This window comes from Epargyreus clarus, unplaced genomic scaffold, assembly GCF_041222505.1.
Source record: "Epargyreus clarus isolate Ecla_fem2 unplaced genomic scaffold, WU_Ecla_fem_2.2 ptg000006l, whole genome shotgun sequence".
NCBI lineage: Eukaryota > Metazoa > Arthropoda > Insecta > Lepidoptera > Hesperiidae > Epargyreus > Epargyreus clarus.
In genome coordinates, this window is record NW_027332214.1 from 3,904,715 (window position 1) to 3,926,500 (window position 21,786).

The following is a 21,786-nucleotide window of genomic DNA, read 5'->3' on the forward strand; positions in this document are numbered from 1 at the left end:
TAATTTACTTTACCATACAAAATATTTAAAAAAAATATTTTTCTTTCAGAAATATTTTAATGGAGAAAATAAATTTATTTTATTCCCCTGAAGACCATATATTTAAATAGAATTTTTAAACATACATTTTAGACGTGAAAATAAATACCAGCTTCTGATAAAAAATGAATACTTTGAAATTAGAAACCAAATAACAAGTTTACGTACATTATGTAAACGAATTAAACTGTTTACGTTTCTTGTCGTATACATTTTAGTTTACAAATTTTGTTTGTATTCAGTAGCTTGTTTTGATGAAATGAGTCAACAAATTGGATGGCTCTAATCTTGTTGATACAATCGCCATTGGCTTTTAGCAGATTATTTCCCATTTGGTAACTATTCCAAACTAATTTGATAGTTGGGTTGCAGACTTGTTTTCGCGTAAACGAGGATTTTAATATATTAAAAAGATAACAGGAGTGTTTACTGTAGATATGGGCATTTTATAGACGTAAGAGTATTCAATTTAAGTAAACTCCTAAATATATTTCCATTATAGGATAAATTAAGGGCAACAGATATGCTAGCCTTAATGTCTAACCACTTGGCCCGGCGCAGCGAGCGGGGCGGCGAGCGGCGCGACGAGCGTAAAACGCCGAAAACAAAGTACTCGTATGACATGATCAGTCAACATGTTTAATAGTTGATACTGAAGAATTTATAAAGACAGAAATATTTATAAAAAATACAAAAAATATTTTTGAACTGTGATGTTTTTATCTTTTTAATAATATTTTAGTAACATGACGATATCGACATCGAGCATGCCTCATAATTCTAAATTGTTTTCAACACAAACAGCTCTTCTTATCAATATTAACTTAATACAAATTACATATGAGATTAAAAACAAAATATTTATCCCTGAAAGACAAATAACCTTTTAAATCACGATTAATATTGTACAGAGGTGAAGAGTAAACTAATTTACACCGTAAACACCTCAACCCCTTGTTTACCCTCTGAATATTTTACCGGTGACTTTTCAACAGGCTAAGGGTTTTGTAACTTTACTTCAAGTTTTTATGTGGCCCTCTGCTGAACATGTATAGAAGTTCACAAGTGAGGAGGCCTAATACTCTACCAAGATCTTTCATATTAAAACAGTATACGTTAGAACGGTATAAAATATTTAAATATAAGCGAAAAGTGTATAAATATAATCCTTCCATATAAAAAGCAAAAAAAAAATACTAATTAATACTATCCGTAACATACTAAAATACGACGTAAAAAAAAACATTTTTTAATATCAAGCAAATCAACAAAATGTTTACGATGCCTGATCCACGAAATCTAAAGTACCATTTTGATGATAACCTTTTAAATCAAGATTAATATTGAACAAAGGTGAAGAGTAAACTAATTTACACCGTAAACACCTGAAAGCCCCACGTTGTTTACCCTCTGAATATTTTACCGGCGACTTTTCAGCGGGTTAAAGGTTTTGTTATGGTGTTTGTCTTTGACTTAATTTACTGTAAATGGGCTAAAGAGGTATGCTTAAGTAGCCTTTTTGAAGCCGGACGTAAGTTTATAAATGCCAGAGCTAAGGATTAGAGAATACCCTACGACACTGTTATTTTTTGAAATATTTAATAATTAAAAATGTTTCTAAGAGTTAAAATGCACGAAAACACCTTGCTTACAAAAATAACCTAAAAGGAACTCTTAATGTCACATTCTGATAATATTCATGTGACAGCAAAAGGAAACTAAAAAATAAATATTTTTTTTTTTTTATTTCAACCAAACGAAGCTTAAACTTATCAACGAGATAAAAACAAAATGTTTACGATATCTGTAACACGAAATCTTAAAGATTATATTTTGGTACATCCTTTTAAATCACGATTAATATTGAACAAAGGTGAAGAGTAAACTAATTTACACCGTAATCTCCTCAAATCCCCATGTTGTTTACCCTCTGAATATTTTACCGGCGACTTTTCAGCGGGTTAAAGGTTTTGTTATGATGTTTGTCTTTTACTTAATTTACAGTAGGTAAATGGTCTAAAGAGGTTTAGTTAAGTGACCTTTTTGTGGCCCACTGCTGGGCATGAGTCTGAACTCGCAAAACTTGACGCTTTGAGAATACTCTACCTTATTTTTTTAAATATAGGAGAAGCAGACGAGCATGCAGTCCACCTGGTGGTAAATGGCTACTGCAGCCCATGGGCATCTGTAATCAACGCCAGATAGAATTAGATATTCCTATATGAGGTCAGCCACAGATGCGCCGCTACCCCTGAGGACTAAGCTGGAACGCCTCAGAAAAGTATGTCACCCTTACCACACCCTTCAAACCAGAACACAGCAGTGCTTAACACTGCTGTTATGAGGCAGAAATAGGTGGGGCGGTGGTGCCGCCAGAGTCTCTCCACAATGGGTTCTACCAACTTCAAGCTGCTTACCTTACCCGCTGCTCGATAGCAGATAACGCGGAAATAATTGATTATAAATGTGTGTAAGATGTTTTTAAACCTAAGGCCTCCAACATAGCTTAACAACTGCCATCCAATATAAACAGAATAGACAACTGAATATATAAGAAAACCACAAAGAAAGTTGTAACAACAACAACAACTTTTATACCGGAAATAGAGCTTGGAGCTTTTGAAACGTAAAAGCGTTCAAAAAGGTTCAACGTCAGTTTCTTACCTGAAACAAAGAAAAATAACACATTAGATACAGTTCTTCCATTTCAGTGGAAAGAGTTTTTTTATAATATGGAGCAGCAGATGAGCATGCAGTGCACCTGATGGTAAGTGGCTACTGTCGCCTATGGACATCATCACCAGATAGGATTAGATATTTCTACCTGAGGTCGGCTACAGATGCGCCACTACCCCTGAAGATTAAGCTGGAACGCCTCGGAAACATGTGTCTTCCTTACCCTTCAGACCAGAACACAGCAGCGCTCAACACTGCTGTTATGAGGCATAAATAGGTGTGGCGGTGGTGCCGCCGGAGTCGAACCACAAAGGGTTCTGCCACCTTTATATCGCACAACGCATCTGTGATCGGCTTCAGGTAGAATCCATGTTAACAGATCTCCATTGGTGGCAATAACCACTTTCCATAAGGCGGACCGCACGCTCGTTGCTACTCCTATATTAAAAGATGCCGAAATGCTACACAAGTATTGCTATGGTATATAACTATTGCTACATTTGTCAAACATGAATTTATTAACTAGCAATTCAAAGCTGAAACAATTTTGAGCAGATAACAATGTTTATCAAACTATTAGTCGTATTAACAAAACATATTAACTCAGCGTTAGTCTGATTTGCATTGCATACGATTATTCATGCTGTTACGTTATGAATAATTTTATGGGCATAGATTTAGTATTTTGGTAATTTCAAATCCACAATTATGTGGCCACTACCGCTTTATTCATAATACGTTTCAAATAGGATTCGATTCCTAGTTGAGGTCGATGACAGATGAGTTGCCGAAAGAACTAAATTGGAACGACTCGTGTTATGTCTTGTGATTCGAACACAGGGGTTTGAACTTAAGGAAACAATCTATTTGTAATTTGTGCTTGGCACGTCCGTCTCCCGCCGCTACCGAAGTAAGACTGACTCCAGTCTACCACCGCGTTGCAATTTTACATTTATTTTACAAAGTGTGTACAAACGGTGGGCACGTCATACCTCGTATAAGTGTATAGTCCGCGCCAAAATGCTAGTCGGCTCTGAAGTTGTTGCGAGCAGGTGTAGCGATACAATTTGATATGGCGACGCGATTCATATTCAGAGCGGACTAGCAGTTTTACGCGGACTATATCTTCCTTACCACACCCTTCAAAACAGTACACATTAAAACTTAACATAGCTGTCATAAGACAAACAGGTGTGATCGGTTATACTTCCGGAGTCATACCTCAGTAGTATCTATTACCCTAATTACCAAAATCAGGACTAAATAAAAAAATGGTTTACTAAACCATGTCATACAAAGTTCATTGCCCGCTGTTTGTAAAAGACGATGCTAGTAACCCGTCTTCATAAAGACTTTACAAAGAGCCTTTTAAAAACCTCCATGAATTATGTTTTCATACGTCCGAATTAAGCTTTTCAAAATTCTTTCATAAAGAACAAGTACATGAGAATGGAAAGTGGTTTGCGGAGTTCCACCTGAAGCGAGTGACGATAAACGAGTTTAGTGTCATATGAATAAATAAAATTAAAGTCTCATGTCAAATATATCAACATACGAGTAAATACTATTTTCCATTTCTATTCTAATAGACGATAAAATGTATACAACTTTTAATAGTACATTAATTTGGTAAAGTCGCTACTTAACAGGGAGTTACAGGGTATATCGTAATTAAAAAATCAAAATATTGCTCAAAATTTTGTATGTAACATTTAACATTGAATATTTGGGGCAAACCCATACGAATGGACGTATCTAAGATGGTCTTATGATTAACTAAAAACAATATCTAATTTATCTTAAAATGTATGTATTCGTTGATATTTTATGAAAAGTGCATAGGTAATTTTAACAATACATAGGCAAACCAAAAATTTAAATATTTAAGTCAATAGTATTATATCTATACTAATATTATAAAGAGGAAAACTTTGTTTGTTTGTTTGATTGTAATGAATAGGCTCAAAAACTACTGGACCAATTTTAAAAATTCTTTCACCATTCGAAAGCTACATTATCCACGAGTAACATAGGCTATATTTTATATGAAATATATTTGATAAATAGATTTTGAGGCGGTACAAAGTTTGCCGGGTCAGCTAGTTTCTTATATAGCGATTAAACAAGTACCCTAATTCATACACTTATATTACAAAAACCTAGATAGCGCATACGGAGCATACAGGGAACCTCACAAAGTCAATGTAAAAATGGGGTAAAGCAAAGGCTTCCTCAAATATTAAACGCCATATTCACATACCTAGTGCATCTGGTTAGTTAGTAAGTGCCTTCTTTTTATTTAGAAATGTTTAGTGACAATGTTTTATTTACTACAAACTACAAACTGAAAAAGCTAACACTTTTTTTTTATATTATAAGAGTAGCAGACGAGCATGCAGTCCACCTGATGGTAAGTGGATACTGCCGCCCATGGACATCTGTAATCAACCCCAGATAGGATTAGATATTCCTACCTGAGGTTGGCCACAGATGCGCCGCTACCCCTGAGGACTAAGCTGGAACGCCTCGGAAAAGTCTGTCTCCCTTACCGCACCCTTCAAACCGGAACACAGCAGCGCTTAACACTGCTGTTATTAGGTAGAAATAGGTGTGACGGTGGTATATATACCTTTAAACCACACTCACCATACCACACTCTTACAATGTTAAATGCCTAAATTACTTATCATTGGTATAAACTAACGTTGGTATAATATTTAATACTACTTCATCCATCCATCCATCAGCCTTTACTGGTCCACTGCTGGACATAGGCCTCCCCTAGTCTGCGCCACTCCGACCGGTCTTGGGCCGTCTGCATCCAGCGGTTACCCGCCGTCCGCTTCAGGTCGTCAGTCCACCTGGTCGGGGGGCGTCCTGTACTCCTTTTGCCGAGACGTGGTCTCCATTCGAGGACCTTCCGACCCCACCGGTTATCGGTCCTGCGAACTATGTGGCCAGCCCATTGCCACTTCAGCTTGCTTATTTTGAGAGCTATGTCGGTAACTTTCGTTCGCCTACGGATTTCCTCGTTACGAATTCTGTCGCGTAGGGAAATACCGAGCATAGCTCTCTCCATAGCTCGCTGAGCGACTTTGAGTCTTCGTATTAGGCCCACAGTGAAAGACCACGTCTCGGCACCGTACGTCATCACTGGCAACACACACTGCTCGAACATCTTCGACTTCAGGCTCTGAGGTATCTTGGATGAGAAGATGTCACGCAATTTCCCGAACGCTGCCCAACCGAGTCGGATTCTACGAGTGACCTCTTTCTCAAAGTTGGACTTACCCATCTGGATTATCTGTCCCAGGTAAACGTATTCGTCAACAACTTCGAGTGTGACGCCATCTACAACGACCGGCATGGGTGTGACATGGACGTTAGACATGATCTTCGTCTTGTCCATGTTCATCTTAAGACCTACCCGTTGAGAGGCGTCACAGAGGTCATTGAGCATGGTATTGAGGTCCTCCAGCGACTCCGCCATGATGACGATATCGTCTGCGAATCGAAGGTGAGTGATGTATTCGCCATCGATGTTGATGCCGAATCCTTTCCACTCCATCAGTTTGAACACGTCCTCCAGTGCAGCGGTAAACAGTTTTGGAGACAATACGTCACCCTGTCTCACACCTCGCTGCACTTGGATGGGGTCCGTACTTCTGTCGTGTAATCGGATCGTCATTGAGGCTGCCTTATACATACACTTCAACACTTCGATGTATCGATAGTCGATCTGGCACCTCTGGAGTGACTCCAATACCGCCCACGTCTCGATAGAATCGAAGGCTTTCTCATAGTCCACATAAGCCACGCACAACGGCAGGTTGTACTCCTCGGACTTCTGTACCACCTGCCGCAGCGTGTGTATGTGGTCCATGGTGCTAAAGCCTTTTCGAAAGCCGGCTTGTTCGGGAGGCTGGAAGTCGTCGAGCCTGCGAGCTGTTCGATTGTAGATGACCCTCGAGAACACTTTGTAGACATGGCTCAAAAGCGCAATGGGCCTGTAGTTCTTCAACAAAGACGTATCGCCTTTTTTGAAGAACAGTACCACCACGCTTTTGCTCCACGCCTCCGGTGCTATACCCTGGCTAATGACGGAATCGAATAGCTGTTGGAGTGCTATTAAAATCGGTTTGCCACCTGCTTTTAGCAGTTCCGTTGTTATTCCGTCTTCGCCAGGGGCTCGGTTGTTTTTGAGCTGTTTGAGGGCCATTCTTATCTCGTAAAGGCTGACGTCCGGGATATCTTCGGTATAGTGCCGGGTTAGCGTGGCTCGCTTGTCAAAGACCGGTCGTAGAGGCGCACGCGAAGTGGTATATAACTGTCCGTAGAACTTCTCAATTTCTCTCAGAACTTCAGGCCTCGTGGCAACTGTGGTGCCGGCATCCGTCCTCAGCTGCGTCAGCAAGCTTTGCCCAACCCGCAGATCCCTTGCGAAGACTTTGGAGCCTTTATTCCGCTCTATGCACTCTTTAATGCGAATAGCATTAGAGAGGCGCAAGTCGTGTCGCATTCTATTAAAGATCTGTGCGTTGAGCCGCCTGTACTTAGACAGTGAAGCCGGAGACTGCACACACATTGCCCGCCGCTCTGCCATAAGTCCGAGTGTATGGGCTGAGAGCCTTTGAGTTGTTCTTTTGGAGGCGGTCTGGTAATACTTCGACCCCACCTCACGGACAGTTTCTACCAACTTAGTGTTAATATCGTCAACATCTACGCAACGTTCTAGGCATCGCAGACGATTATCGAGCTCGAGTCGAAAGTCTTCAGAGCCCTGGACCTGGCAAGGTGTTGGACGAAGTATCGACTTCATAAGGCGGGACCGTTCCAGCTTGACTTGGATATTTAACGTGCCTCTAACCATCCGGTGATCGCTTCCGGTTTTAAGCCTATTGATCACAGAGACATCGTTAAATATATGCCGTTTGTCCGCCAATATGAAGTCAATCTCGTTTTTGGTAGTACCATCGGGACTCATCCAGGTCCACTTCCTCTGGGGCTTCTTCTTGAAAAAGGAGTTCATCATATAGAATCCTTCCTTTTCCAAAAAGTTAGCCAGCAAGTGGCCTCGATGGTTCCGATGACCAAATCCGAAAGGCCCCACCTTCGACTCATCGCCATATTGGACACCTAGTTTTGCATTGAAGTCCCCCATCACAACCGTGAAGTACGATTTTGAGGTATGTATGGCTTTTGATATGTCCTCATACATAACCTCAACCTCGTCGTCGGAGTGTGTCGATGTCGGCGCATATACCTGTATGACCTTCAACGAGTATCTTTTAGATACTCTGAGTATAAGGTATGCTACCCTTGGCGACACACTCTTGATCTCCACTATGTTGTTGACGAGGGATTTGTTGACGATAAACCCGACACCACCTTGGGACAGATGTTCGCCCTCCCGGTGATAGAGCAAGTTACCGGATTTTAGGATCGTCGAGTCCTCCCCCTGTCTTCGGACTTCAGACAACCCTATAATACTCCAGTTTAACTTGCCTATCTCTTCTTCCAGCTCATATATCTTCTCATCGTTCCTCAGAGTCCTGGTGTTATATGTTGCCAGGTGCAGCAGTCGTCGTTTATGGTAGCCCGATCTCTGCCGGAGATTCTTAGCACCCCCTGCCCCGCCGTAACCGTGACCGCTACCGTAGCCAGGAATAGCGGGGCTGCCGGGGACTGGGGGCCGGGGTTTTGTTGCAGCTGCCATTAGGGGGTTGTTGCCATAGTCACCGCGCTTGGCTGTGCGTGTTGGTGACCGCAGTATGGTGGTAAATTCACAGAGAGACGCTGCTGCCCATCTCCTGGTTTTTGTCCCTTAGTCGACTCTTACGACATCCGCGGGAAGAGAGGGAGTGGTGCTATTCGCAGCCGGCACCACACGGCTCAAATACTACTAACTACTTAATATTATAATTTTAATAACTTTTAAATCAGATTTAAATTTAACTTCAAAACTATTTTTACAAAACAGATATAATATTTACATTTAATTCAATTCACTTCACAATAAAATTCTTCACTCCATCTATTTTTTCAGTATTCTACAGCAAAAGTTTGTTCTTCATAACACAACAAGGTTAACGCCATTCATTCCACCTCTCGGCTCATAGTTTGTTAATTATAATGAGCTTCCACTCTTCAACGTTTAGTGAATCAAAGAGAATGTTAAATGGCTTAAATGTTTGCCTTAAATATCCTGTTGATTTATATTAAGCTTGATATTTGTAACATACATAAGACCATACAAATTAGATTTTTTTATGTCATATTGAAATAGCAAACAGGCATGTAGTCGACCGGATGGTAAGTGACCACTGCCGCCTATGGATATGGATAATCAACCTCTAAGAGTCAAGTCAAGTGGGACGTCATACCCTCCGGGGCTCTCATACACTAAGGCAATGTTGTTAAATACCCAGATTCTTGATATTTATTCATAATAATATAATGTTATTGAAAACATTATAGAATTATGAAAAAAAATAAAAAATATATCATCCCACTGTTAAGTGGGTAATTCGGTACTCATACGTGGTTACCGAGCGGACGGTCGGCCTCCTGATGGTCGGAGGTCGCCAGTCCAGGGAGTTCCCGAGCGGGAGCGGGCGCCCCCCAGGTAGTCGATCGTGTAGGGGCGCGAACCCCTTTAAATGGGCGGACCACAAACTCCTCGTCTGTCTCGAACTTAAGGTCGCGCCTCACCACGTCGTTCCTGACGTAGCGTCCCGCCCCCACGATGCTCGCAAGGCCAGGTTCTGCTGCGCCTGGAAACACTGTCGGCGCGACCTGGAACCTCTAATATTAGAGTCCTACCTTAGGTGGTCGGCTATAGAAGCGTTGCTTCTCTGAATACCAAGTAATACGCCTCCGATAAGTATGTTTCCCTTGCCACAAAAGTACAGATTGTAATTTACTAGAAATGATTTTATCTCTTAGATATCTTCGAACAAAAAGTTATGACCTCACTGCCCTTTAAATGGTATATGATTGAGAGATTTATTTGTTTAAATAAATTAAGTAAATTTTAAAATCAATAATGGTTATAAACTTCTGTGTTTTGACTCTAGTTGCACTAAATCTACACCTTTAATACTGTTCTATATAATAGTGTCAAACGAAACATTCTAATTTAAAGGGCGTGGTAAAGAAGATACTTACTCGTATATTAAACGTTCTAACTTAGTACTCAGAGTTAACAATGCTTTTGAGGGAGATTGGTGTAATTTTGTCAAATGTATAAAGTAATATCGGCGAGAGTATACGACAGAGTATAGCATTTACTACTAAAGTCAGTACATTCTTTTGTTAAGACCTTTATATGCTACAGTATTCTTTGTAACGAAATAAAATAATACTCAAAACACCAAACTCAGTACACACAACACCGCAAAATAATAAAAACACGATGATTTATTTGCAAATTTTGTATGCTCTTCATATTTTTTTCTTATGATAATCGTTATTTATTTTTGCTAAATAACTTCGGTAAGAAACTGGAGCAATAAAATAAATCCTTACATATTTATTGCGTATCTCATAAACCACAAGCATTTATGAGGGAAGCAATCCAAAAACGCGCATTTTAGTGCCAAGAGCCTTTTCAACCCCTACTGAAATTACACAACACTTTCGGGTTACATTATGTAAGTATATTGCAATGTAATTTGATAACATATTATTTTTTTACCAATAAACTGTAGTTTAAATAACTAAATTAAATATTTATAACTAAGAACATTATGTAGAGTTAGTAGAGTTTTTTGAAACAATTAAAATCCAGTAGGTTGAATCTAAAGTTTCATGAATATTTTGTACAATTTTTGCGCTAATCTCAAAAACTCTTAAAACATTTTTATTTTTCCGTATTACGTGTTTTTTCATGGAAACGTATTTTCGTAACCTAAATTTAACTGGTTATATTACGGGCACTTACCTAACTCATAATCTAATAAAACACTAACAAAGTTGCCGCCAGGAGCTAGAACTATAACAAAAAAAAAGCGACGGCAAGAGAACTTTTCCTTTGAGAACTCCACACTAAGCTTACTCAGAAATGGGTATGTAATAGCCTGTTACAAACTCCATTCTGTTGTAAAACGTTTAAAAATATTTCCAGTGAACTACTTACCCCTCAAAGCAATGCTTCAGGTAAATGGTCTCGGAAACTGCGATTACGAGGCGCCAAAAAAGTTTATCGTTTGCGCCTCACTCGAACTCGCTTGCTTTATGTGGACCGAGGGGCTGAATTATGAATAACTTTGACCGCTTTATATTTTAAAAATTGAATAACGAGAGGTCGTTTAAACATGAATGAACGGAGGTCACGGAAATAAAACGCACGTCTGTCATTCTAATGTTTTATGGGGGAACACTTTTTCTTATATTTTATGGGCGTTAACTTATCGAATTATGTGAAGGTATTAAGTTTTTGTGGTTCGTTTCCAGAGACATCACCGGCACGGCACACCTTTTTCTACCTTTTTTGTTTTCTTTTTCTTTTCAAGGGGGAAACCTTCAAAAGGTACCCGACAACGTGGGAGCGGCGCCGGGTTATGTGGGATTTTTACCGCACTAAAACGGTTTTACGGTGGCCGTCCTCAGCGCTTGTAGAACTCCGGGATCTCCGACGGAACACAACCAAGCGCGATGCCCAGATCGGGCTCTGCCCTGGGGGACTTCGCTCCTCACACAATATCTGGTGATTACGACGGTAAGCGACCACATATACCGCCGTCCTTCTCGGGGTAGCTTACTGGATGGTTCGAACTTCCACTCTTGTCGCCCGCAACGACGACAGGCAAGGGATACCGTAGCCCTATTCTAGTCCTGGAACTACAGGTACAGACCTTTTTCTACCTAACAACATTAGTATTAAGAACTACTAAGTAAGATGGTGGTGGTGAGTGGTAAGGGAGATATAGTCGCCGCGTTTTAACATAGTTCTTAGGACTAGCAACGCATGGTCAACCTCAGGGAGCACACTTATCGTATCTTAGGTTCAATACAGATAGTCATGGGTGGCAGTAGCCATTTACCAACAGGTGTAAAAATAATCATTTATCAGTCGTTCGTTTAACTCAGAATGCATCAATATCCAATGAACGTCAACAAGGCCACTTCTACAACACTCGATCGCGTCACCGTTAATCACCGTTTCGAAATCCGACCGCACGCTAAACAAAAGCATTGATTACTCCGTTTTCGACTGCGTTCAACGCTCAACCTAAGTAATTAAGCTTCGTAGGAGATCCGCAAAAAATGAGGTTTATATTGGTCGAGGACAGAACAAAGGTTCGGGAACGGGAATAAATGAAGAGGGTGTCAGTAAGAGAATGCCGTTAAGGGCTGCCACAATCGACAAAATGTTGTTAATTTTCTATCTGTATATAGTAATACACATATATGTTTAGAATAATCTGTAAAACGTATTGTTCAACACAAGAAAGAATATAATAATATTTATAAACGCATTGTTGCTACACAAAATATTAGGAATAACAAAATAAAAAAACCGCATCGTTAGTACCCATCACATACTAAAATGTGTCGATTCCGCGATAATATTAGTCTTAAATCGTATACCATTCTCAAAGCAGCAACACGTCCCGTTTACTATATCAGTTTTATCACAAAGTATCAGCGAATATTTATAAATTAAAAAATTTAAACCAAAGTCGATCACTGTGACCTAATGTAGATATAAAAGGTCGCTTAGTAAACTGTACAGCATAGTTTCTTGTACAAAGTAGTTTTATATCATTTACAAGAGCAGCAGTTGAATCAAACTTTTCAATTCCCACAATTTCCACAAATGGGACAAAAACGAAAGTTTAAATTAAAACAGTTTCAATTAGTTTAATTTAGAAGTAGTTGCAAATTCAAAACACTAATTGCATTTCCATTTAGCACGGAGACAGCCCTACTTTAGAGATCTGTGAATTTCAAATGTTGATTTACGGCACACTTTTCTGACTTAATAGGGATTGCGTTATTTTCACTGTAGTACTTTAACTGGGATTCGACATTTTGAACTGGATGTACTGAAGCCTCATTCGACAGTTTCCAACGATTCTCAGCATTTTATTTTCAATTTAAATGTTGTTTGATGAGTTAACCGACGATTTAGAACCATTCTGCAAACTTTTTTTCTCCTTCTAGAGATTTTATATTAGTTTAGGTAGATATATTTTAGAAGCTGAGTACAATTCTGTAGTCATATTTACCTTTTACTATGAAACTCTAGATATCAGTCCATTCGTATTCGACGTTATAGATATATAAATGAAAATAATGTACATCATATGTCGTTAATGACAACCATCCTTAGTAGCCTCTAGAAAGTCTCTATTTCGAACGTTCTTGAGCGATATGAAACCCATGTATGCTTTGCGTTATTTTCACTAGTAGTGCTTTAACTGGGATTCGACATTTCCAATTGGATGTACTGAAGTCTCATTCGACAGTTTCCAGCGATTCCCAGCATTTTATTTTCAATTTAAATGTCGTTTGGAATGACGTTAGTTACGCTATAAACCGCAGATTTAGATCCAATCTGAATAATTTAAGCTTTTTCTTCCATGAAGTTTTATATTAGATTTAAATAAGTATTTTAGAAGTTGGGTACAGTTCTGTAGAATTTTGGTCTTACACTTGATCATCCAGGTATCAATGCGTCTATATTCAAATTAGATGTACACCAACCTACCAGTAAAAGAACAGTAAAGGTAATAAAGGACTTGATTGTGTTTATACATTTTCCAAATTACCCGTCATAACCCAGGACCATAGGCAATTTAGTCATTTTTTACAAAAGTCATAATGCTAAAAAATAATTGACTCAACTTCACACTCACACGAGATAACAAACAAACCCGCATAAATCCATTAGTGCGAGAATTGGATTCGAAAAAGGTATCTGGCTGATCGAGAGTGAATTCGAGTAATTGGTTCCATTATGGAGAATCGTAAAAATCCACGAATTGTAAATCGCGAATCAGCCATAGATTAAGCAATTATTGGAACCGGCCCGATGGTGCTAATACCGCTACGGCGGCTATACGAAATTGATTTGAAATGGGGAACGGATGTGAGTTCTGTTTTTTGTGAATTAGGAATCGAGCTCATCTGATTTTAGTGCATCGTATCGTGTAAGGTTTTAATAAAAAATATACATATCATCATCATCTTCAACCCATTATCGGTCCACTGCTGCACGGGTTTCCTCTCATAATGAGAAGGATTAGGCCATAGTCCACCGCGTTGGCCAAGCGCATATTGTTAGATTTCGTTTTTTTTTATAAAAAGTCTTAGGTATGCAGGTTTCCTCACGATGTTTTCCTTCACTGTTTAAGCAAGTGATGATTATTTTATAAATACGCACATAATTTTGAAAAATCATTTGAACCACGGAACCCTCGATCGAGAGGCCGAGTTTCTTAACCATTAGGCTATCACTGCTTTTACACACTTTAAAAAAATATACACACTTCTTAATTTTCCTTTGACATTACCAGGTATTGTATATCTTGAAACCAATTTCCACCGTGGAAATCTACGCGATTCGTACGTGTCGACGGCACGGTATTATGTCGCGATGCAATAACGTGCCGTGGGAGTCCATGGCACAGCACCGTCAATCATCATCAATTCATCATGTGTTTTCGACGTTACATACGAGGCGATCCTCAGCATTTTTTTTCGACTTCGACGCATTTTTGTTCGATTTTAAGTAAAATTCCTCTTCTATGTAGAGTAACATAACATGTTGTTGGGTAATAGTGACGATTAACTACTAAATGGACTCCATACCCGTTTGCTACATCCATATTACAAAAACCAAAAGGATTTTTTTTAAATCTCATTTATTTAGCAGTTTTTATACAATTGACAACTTCATTATCACTAACACCAGTGACATGAAAATATATAACAATAATATAACGGTCTTATTCATAAAAAGTTATAGCACACTTATAACGTTGCTATAGTACGATTGTCAAAAAGTGTTATTCATAAACGCATTTTAGGCACTAAACCGTTCTATAAACCTTCTATAACTTATAGAGGCCAGAACCCTACTATAACAGTGCTATAAGGCAAAGATGGCCGACTCTCAACAGCTGATTCGTGATTACTAACCTAATTTGACAATACGTTTTTAATAAATTATGTCAATGTCCATTTTGTATACAAACTTAAAATAATTTATTTTAATATCCGATAAATAACATTATTATATCACTATTTTAAATTACAATGCAAATTTTACAAAGCTTAGATTATTAAAAATCTAGAAAACCGTCCACTTCGAAGAACATTGCACCAAAGAGTGATCTGTTTTCATTAGACTATAGGAAGCGTTATCGCTTTAATAAATCGACAGTAAATTTTATAATTGATCTCGTACGTAATGATCGTAAATTAGATCGCAGAGGTCCTGGTACACCTTCTGAAATACAGGGTTTACTGCCATAAGATATTGCGAATGTCGACAAAACGAAACTTAATTGAATTTAACTTTATATAATTATATCAATATTACATAAAACATTAATATCCAACCAATTTTCACTCCTTTATCTTTTAACAACTTTTGCTTCACATCCCATTTTAACATATAAAATATTTTTAAATTCGCGGTATTTACAAATACAATGACACTGACATGTGATTTGGTTTTATCGACAACCCATTGACAAGAATGTCAAGACAGAATATTTTTTGGTACGAAATAATGTCATTTAATGATGTTTATCTATGGATATTCGTCAATTTGTTCGCCGAACTTCACTATAATGGCAACATTTTCATTTATAGTTGACTTTAGCGACACATTAGTTATAGAAGGTTTATGGAACGTTTATGAATAAGCAATTTTATAGAACGTTTTATAAGCTTATTGAACACTTTAACTAATGAGTGCTTAAAACCTTCTATAAGCATTTTTTATGAATAAGACCGTAAATATATAATACAATAACACTTATAATAAGACGGTATTCTTTTCATATTCAAATACCTTTCACAAAGGGTTAATACATCGCGCCAGGCGTACAACCAACCCCATTATCCACCTTCACAATCAATTACGCTGCCGTACAAAACAATTACAACAAAATCTATTATCTTTATGTCAAAGCGGGAATGATGAAATTGACTGAAACGTTAATTCTCGTCTTCATTGAGAATAATGAGGTGTTCCGCCTAGTCGAGAAATTTGTCGTACAGTCGAAAGCTTTCCTTTGGTTATTAATGGCGGTACGTCGCTCGCTCTAGATAATAAAAGAACATTGTAAATGACTCCATTGAGGGCCCCCTATCAAAAAAATGGACCCTCATGGACCGATTTGTGCCCGTCCAATCCACGCACCCAACTAAAATTGATACGAAACTTTGCACGTTTGTGAACTGGCGTCATTTTTAGGGATCCGTAATAAAATGTTCTGTTCACAGGCAGTGATAGCCTAGAGTTTAAGAAACTCGGCCTCTCGATCGAGGGGTCCGAGGTTCAAATCCGCACCTCTGATTTTTCGAAATTATGTGCGTATTTGAAGTTAATTATCACTTGTTAAAACGGTTAAGGAAAACATCGTGAGGAAACTTATATAACTGAGAGATTTATAAAAAAATAAAAAAGTCTCAAAGGTATGTGAAGTCTAGTCTATCAATACGCACTTGGCCAGCGCGGTGGACTATGGCCTAATCCTTCTCATAGCGAGAGGAGACCCGTGCTCAGCAGTGGGACAGTAATGGGTTGATGTTGATAATAAGATGCTCTAAACCTGTATAACCGTCTGTCTACTTCACATCTATCTTCATATCATCTTTATATTTTAAGAAAGCTGGTTAATATTTTTGATAAAAATATTTTTTACATTTTTCTTAACTTTATTGAATAAAATTAACAGCCTTCATTCAAATAACGTTTCTTTATACCCAATTGCGAGGGGTAATAGTTTTACGAACTAATGTAATATATGTATGTAGAGCCTATATGTTTATTGTTTAAGCAGCTGGGATTTTTGTTTTCTTAATGATTGTCTAGTCTCGTCTTATTTGCTCTTAGTTATATTTGTAAAAATACAAACGTCAAACTTAATTGGATTATAATGTAAAATATCAATTTATAAAAAGTCGGCCAAGAGTCGAAGGTAAGCACAATTTTTGGCAAGTTAATACAAATATATTAAGTGTTAGTACGGAACCGATTTGCATAAATCCAATTCAGACTTGGCCAGTTTTTACATGCGCCATGAGGACGGACATGTTTTCAGTGACCTATATAAGCTGAGAAAATACTCCATTTCAGTCAAGAACGATCCAAGTGATGCATTACCCACAATATAGGCCGTAAGGGTCCCGGGTTCAATTTTGGACCGATCATACATCTAAATTATGAATTTATAGCTTTTGTAAGTCTTGTGTAGACTTATGATCCTAACTCCTCAATCGTTAAGTAATATGATTATTTTTTTTATAATATAGGAGTAGCAGACGAGCATGCAGTCCACCTGATGGTAAGTGGCTACTGCCGCCCATGGACATCTGTAATCAACCCCAGATAGGACTAGATATTCCTACCTGAGGTCGGCCACAGATGCGCCGCTACCCCTGAGGACTAAGCTGGAACGCCTCGGAAAAGTCTGTCTTACTTACCACACCCTTCAAACCAGAATACAGCAGCATCTAACACTGCTGTTATTAGGTAGAAATAGGTGTGGCGGTGGTACCGCCGGAGACGAACCACAAAGGGTTCTACCACCTTTAAATAATTTTGAAGGTGGTAGAACTCTTTTTAAAATTTTTTTATATTATAAGAGTAGCACCCTTGGACATCTATAATTAAGCCCAGATAATATTATATTCCTAGCTGAGATCGACTACAGATACGCTTCTACCCCTGAGGACTAAGCTGGAATGCCTCGGAAGTGTTTATCTCCCTTGCTACACTGTTCAAACCAGAACACTGCAGCGCTTAAGTTAGTGTGTGACGGTGGTGCCACCGTTGTTGTGCCACAGTGTTCTACCTTTAAAACAATGCATGCAATCTGTCCTAATTTCGATAAAAGAAATGCCTTGTAAAAACCGAAAGATATACACAAGAAAGATTGTTAAACGAGATCTTATCGTAATTCTCGATGATTCGAGTAATAACTCAGATGGGAAATGACAAATTAATATGGAAACAGTATTCCACCCAATTAACTTACTTTGGGCGGGCGTGCTCTATCTCAGATCGGAGCGTCAACAGTACGGAGACGAAATTGTTATAATTTGAATACTATATCAACTAGGTCTAGTGATGTGCCGAGTCGGCCAATTTTGTATTCGAGTACTTTAGTACCCAAAAAACTCGAGTCCAGATTATTCACAATATACTCGAGTTAACATGAAGTATCGAGTAATTTGGAGTACTTTGTAACACACAGTCCAATAGCACAAAGATCAAGAAATTAAACAAGTTGTAACATGCACGATTCTTGCTGTATTCACTCGTTTGCCTATATAAGGCACCTAAGACTGGAGTCAGTGTACGAATACGTCAGTATTCTAGTATCACTACTCGAGTATGCGAGTTTATGTACTCGAGTACTGACTCGAGTCGACCCGACTCGGCACATCTCTAACTAGGTCTTTCGTTTATGGTGTAAACGATTTTCCTTAAGGCACTTGGTAATAGAAGTGACAGTAAGACAAGCCATCGAATCATACATTTGCCGACAGTAATGTTTTAAAATATGCTGCCCTTTTTAATTCAATAGTTTAGTTTAAGAATCTTCAGACGAGATGTTTGGTAACAGCCCGCTCGAGCTCCTAAGAAAATCAACCGGCAGACTAGATCGCAGGTCAATACATCACAGAATATTGGAGGTCGGAGGGCCGCAGCAACATATACCTACGTCAATTTTTACTATCTTTTGTATAAATAAGTCAGCGAAAAAAATTGTAATTATGGTAGACTCTGCGTTATATTTACTATAATTCGTACTTCGTACTACTATAAGTCGTACATAAATTGATTTATCGCCGCGGGTTGTAATTCGAACAGTCCCACGCTAAATAATTGGCCTTAATTTTGCAGCCCCTAAATGTATTGGCAGAAGGTCGTGCTAAAAAATTTGACATAAATATACATACGTACAAACATATATACGTGCATACGTTCCAATAACTTTATTCTCCGCAGTCAGATAAAAAATGTATCATCATCAACAACCCAATATGTCCCACTGCTGAGCACGGGTCTCCTCTCTAAGTGAGAGGGATTAGGCCATAGTCCACCGCGCTGGCCAAGTGCGTATTGGTAGACTTCACATACCTTTTGAGATTTTATTTAATAAAGGTAGGCAGGTTTTCTCACGATGTTTTCCTTCACCGCTTAAGCAAGTGATAATTAATTTCTAATACGCACATAATTTTGAAAATCAGAGGTGCATGCCTGGGATTTGAACCTCGGACCCCTCGATCAAGAGGCCGAGTTTCTTAACCACTGCTATCACTGCTGTAAAAAAAAATGTATATTGAACTAAAATTAAAATGCATAGAGATTCTACACAACAAAATGTGATTTAATTCTTCTTAAAAACATATTACGTTTAACATTTAATGTTCAAAAAAATTCAATGCTCGTTAATTAACGCGGCTGGCGACCATTACAAGATTGAAATGCTGCATGTTTATTTTAAACTACAAATTCACAGCTAGTCCGAAGAAGTTTTAAACATTAATTTTAAAACCGCTATATTTATTCACGCAACTTAGGCTTCTACGTGGTAAAGATTTTTTAATAATATGATAGTAGCAAATGATTATGCAGGTCATCTCATGATAAGTGGCTACTGCCACCCATGAACGTCTGTAAAGAAGGCCTGATAAGATCAGATTCCTACCTAAGTCTGCAACAAATGCGTTGCTACCTTTGAAGAACACGTTGAAACCCCTCGGTTAAGTGCCTTCCTTACCGCACTCCCAGAACATAGTAGCCCTGCACACTGCTGTAGTGTACTAAATAGCTTCGCAGAAAGATTGCACCGCCTGCCACGACCTATCACGTCCAACGTAACGTTTAACGTGGCGTGACCCACAATCGGGAGCGAGAATTCGACCCCTCATACAGAGCTGACCGCGCTGCAGTCAGCATTCCACGCAAGACAACATCCAGCGTGTGCCGGACCACCTCATCAAAACAATCGTCGCAGTTTTTTCATAATTCATCCATCCATCAGCCTTTACTGGTCCACTGCTGGACATAGGCCTCCCCTAGTCTGCGCCACTCCGACCGTCTGCATCCAGCGGTTATCCGCCGTCCGCTTCAGGTCGTCAGTCCACCTGGTCGGGGGGCGTTTTATATAATAATAATTATAAAATTATAATTGCGGAGAAATTCTCATGAATGGGAGGGCCATTCGGGACAGTGGAAGGGGTATGTTGAACTCTTACCGACTAAAACTCCGCGGCGTTCCTCTGGATGTTCGATGCCGGGTCACGAGAAGCGAACCTAACCGAAACTACCCTAACTATAAGAGATATTTTACACTGTTTATGCCCAAGAATATTCATTCTCATATTATACTCATAAAACCTTGTTGCCCAGTGAGAAAGCACCTTAACTTCAGCGCAGGTTCCTAAAGTTTCTCACGAGTAACTTAATTTCTTCGCAAAAGAACTTATGAGGGCCTCAGAGATTGTATGCCAAGAATAATATATTTCGCTTTGAGGCAGATAGTGGATATGAATATTATACATTATATACCCATACATTGTGCTAAGAATAGATTTCTTTTAAAGTTATGAAGGTCTTGGAAGATGAATTAAAACATCGGTTAAGTGCGAGTCGCTCACAAATGGTTCCGTACCACTGTTTTATGTACTAAGTAACGTTCCTATGTTTTGTCATTATTAAGGTCGAGCAAATACAGCTCGAAGGAAAGCAGCTTTTATTATATTTTTTAACTTTTATTACATTATTGATTTATAATTTAAAAATTAATTAATTAAATATACATATATATTAATTTAATATACATCGTAAAAATTGTCTACCCATTACGGTTTAAAAGACACAGCTTTGTAACAGACGAAAGGAAACCAAAGCTTTAGGAATAGGGTTCCGTTTTTTTGATACGGAACCCTAAAAAAGAATGAGCCTTGACGTCAATTACACGCTCGGTTTGCTGTCAGTTTTACACAGCAGTAAACATTTTAACTGACGGTAAAATGATCGTGTAAACGGTAGCTGAAATTGAGTGACAAATATTCAGGGAGTCGCTTGCATTCCACACCTCATCTTTCATTCATATTGAAAATTGGAATGATTGGCTGAATAATTGGAATTTCATGAACATCAGCTAGACAAATATTGACCAACGTATTAAGCCTTGATTAAAATAAATTAATAAAGTAATAGAATAGATATATATCTATAGTAAAGAGAAAAACTTTGTTTGTTGATTGTAATGAATAGGCTCAAATTCGAAAGCTACATTATCCACGAGTAACATAGTCTATATTTAAATGAAATATATTTGATAAACAGATATTGAGGTGGTACAAAGTTTGTCGGGTCAGCTAGTATCTTGCTTTAGTATATTGCTTTTACCCGCGGCTCCGCTCGCGTTCAGAGGTCGCGGACCGATGACATCAATTAGTGAGTGGCACAGTTCGTTTTTTTTTTTTTATTACACTTTATTGACCAATAAAAACTAGTGGTACAATAGGCGGACTTAATGCTAAGTAGCATTTTCTACCAGTCAACCTTAAGGATGTGCAGAAAATATAAAGGCGGCGCACAATACATTTAATATTTAAGATAATTAAAAGAAAAGAAAAATATATATAGAAAAAAAGAAAACAAAAGAATAAAAGGATAGAAAAAGAAAGTCAAACATGAGAATATAAAGAAAAGAGAGTGAAAAAAAGACATAAATAGATATATAGAAAATAAATAGATAACTAGGATAAGCAAGGATTTTTAATTAAAGATACCCCATGTCCTTTCCCGGGCGCCTGACAACCTATGTACAAAACTTCATGACGATCCATTTTGTAGTTAAGGCATAAAAG

The 21,786-nt window shown here is 38.4% G+C and overlaps 1 protein-coding gene and 1 long non-coding RNA gene across 5 annotated transcripts in view; both read right to left on the reverse strand.

Moving 5' to 3' along the window:
* LOC140742702 (uncharacterized) overlaps positions 1-21,786 on the reverse strand; it is a 556,758-nt gene that overhangs the window by 369,184 nt on the left and 165,788 nt on the right. The window lies entirely within an intron of this gene.
* Positions 14,655-15,698, reverse strand: LOC140742492 (uncharacterized). The gene is made up of 2 exons (XR_012102286.1): positions 15,286-15,698; positions 14,655-15,172 (listed from the first exon to the last, which is right to left on the reverse strand). It is a non-coding gene; the product is annotated as an uncharacterized LOC140742492 (long non-coding RNA).